The sequence below is a fragment of the Microtus ochrogaster genome, unplaced genomic scaffold (assembly GCF_000317375.1).
Source record: "Microtus ochrogaster isolate Prairie Vole_2 unplaced genomic scaffold, MicOch1.0 UNK6, whole genome shotgun sequence".
NCBI classification, from domain to species: domain Eukaryota; kingdom Metazoa; phylum Chordata; class Mammalia; order Rodentia; family Cricetidae; genus Microtus; species Microtus ochrogaster.
The window spans coordinates 5,830,937-5,833,351 of record NW_004949104.1 but is presented as its reverse complement, the minus strand read 5'-3'; the positions used below and the strand labels follow the sequence as shown (position 1 = coordinate 5,833,351).

Sequence of the window (2,415 nt, the reverse complement as noted above, 5' to 3'; positions counted from 1 at the left end):
TGTGGATGTGTACATGCCAGTACCATACATTTTTTTTGTTACTGCAGCTCTATAGTGTTGAAACAGGTACTGTAATACCTCAAGCATTTTCCCGTTTGTTTATGATTGTTTTGGCTGTATTGGCTATTTTGTGCTTTCCTATGAATTTTAGAATTGTTTCTTTCTATTCCTGTGAAAAATGAAGTTAGAATTTTGATGGATGTTGTACTGAATCTATAGACAAGTTTTGGAAATATAGCAATTTCGCCATATTAATTCTGCCAATCCAGGAGTGTGGGTGGTCTCTCGAATTTCTCGTATCTTAAGTTCTCTTTCTCTGCATTTTAAATTTTTCATCGTGGGGCCATTCACTTCTTAGGTTAAGTGTATTCCTGAGGCTTGCTGTTTTTGGTAATGTTTGTTTGTCCACTGGAAGCTATTACAAGTAGTTTGATTTTCCTTATTTCTTTTGTAGCATGTTTGTTATTGATATATGTAAAAAGCCTACTGATTTTTGTATGTTGGCTTCTGTATCCTGCTACTCTGCTAAAAGAGTTTATCAATTCTAAGAAATTGCTGATGGAGTCTTTAGGGTCTCTGATAGGCTCATAACTTCAAATAAGACTAGTTTGACTACTTTCTTTCATATTTATGTGTCTTTTTTTTCTCTTAATGCTCTAGCTAAGACATCAAGCACTGTATCAGATAAGGATATAGAACATGAATGGACACCCTTGTTGTAAACCCAATCTTAGTGGCAATGCTTTGAGCTTTCCCCCATTTTGTATGCTAGCAATATTTGCCATGTATTTTGTTTTGTTTAGGTTTCCTTTTATGCTGTGTTCCTTGGGACTTTTATAAAGGGGTGTTTAACTTTATCTGAGGCTTCATGTGTGTGATTGTGTGAGTATGTGTGTATCATCAGTGATCACATAAATTTCAGTCCTTAAGTCTATGGAAGTGTAATTTGCATATGTTGCCCATTCCCACATCCCTGGACTGAAGCCCACTTGGTCGTGGTACATGATCTTTTGAATGTATTGCTTAATTCCATTTGCAGATGTTTTGAGACCTTTACATTTATGTTCATCATACAGCTTTCTTTTTTGTTTGTGTCCTTCCACAATATAGCATCAACCTAACATGATTTAACAAAATGAGTTTTGTAGTCTCTTTTACTTTCAATTGCACAATATTTTGAAAAGCAATGGTTTTAGTTTTCAATAGTCTACTAGAATTCAGCAGTATTCGCTCAGAGCCTGGGCTTTTTTTATAGAAAATATTTGTTACTGCTTCAATCATTGTTTTAGACCTAAATTACTTATATCATATTTAATTAATTATATTTAATTAATATAAATTACTTATACTAATTTAACCTCTTGGTTTATTTCTAAAAGATCTTATGTGTAGAAATTAATACATTTCTTATATTTTTCTAATTTATTAGAATATTTTTAAGTATGCCTTAAGGATTCTATGAATTCCTTTTATGCCTTTTGCAAATTTCATTGATTCACTTGGTTTTTTTTTTCATTTTCATCTCATTAATTCTTGCCCTGATCTTCATTTTTTTCTGTCTACTAATTTTGTTCATGTTTTTATATGATCGTGAGGTTCATGCTGGCTGATTTTAAGTCAACATGACACAGACTAGTCAAGAGAGAAGGGAACCCGAATTGAAAAAATGCCTATAGGGGACTTGATTGGGGGAGGAGGAGGGAAATGGGAGGCGGTGGCGGGGAAGAGATGGAGATCTTTAATAAATAAATAAATAAATAAATAAATAAATAAATAAATAAATAAATAAGAAAAAATGCCTACATAAGATCAGCCTGTAGTCAAACCTGTAGAGCATTTTCTTAATTAGTGATTGATGGAGGAGGACCCAGCCCATTGTGACAGGGCCACCCCTAGGCTGAGGTCCTGGATTCTATAAGAGAAAACACTGAACAGGTCATGAGGAGCAAGCCAGTAAGGAACACTTCTTCATGGCCTCTGCATCAGCTCCTGCCTCCCGATTCCTACCCTGTTTGAGTTCCTGTCCTGACTTTCTTCAATGATGGACAATGATATGGATGTGTAAGCTGAATAAACCCTTTCCTCCCCAACCTGTTTTTTGGCATGGTGCTTCATCCTAGGGGTAATAGCTCTATAACAGGATGAATCAATAAATGATTAACTTGAGATTGATGTGATTTTTTTTTACATTTACTTATTTGTGTGTAAATGTACACATGCCACCTTTTACTTTGGAGGCCAGAGGACAAGTAAGGAGTCAGTTCTTTCCTTCCATCCTGTGTATCCCAGTAATCAAATTAGATTGACTTGATGCCATGTGCTTTTTACTCAATGAGCTATCTTGCCCAACCTTTTCTTTTTTTTTTTAATGTAGGCATTTATAACTATAAACTTCTTTCTTATAGCTATAAACTT

The 2,415-nt window shown here is 34.5% G+C and overlaps 1 protein-coding gene across 1 annotated transcript in view; it reads left to right on the top strand.

Moving 5' to 3' along the window:
- The window catches only part of Diaph3 (diaphanous related formin 3), a 447,861-nt gene that overhangs the window by 411,252 nt on the left and 34,194 nt on the right, over positions 1-2,415 (top strand). The window lies entirely within an intron of this gene.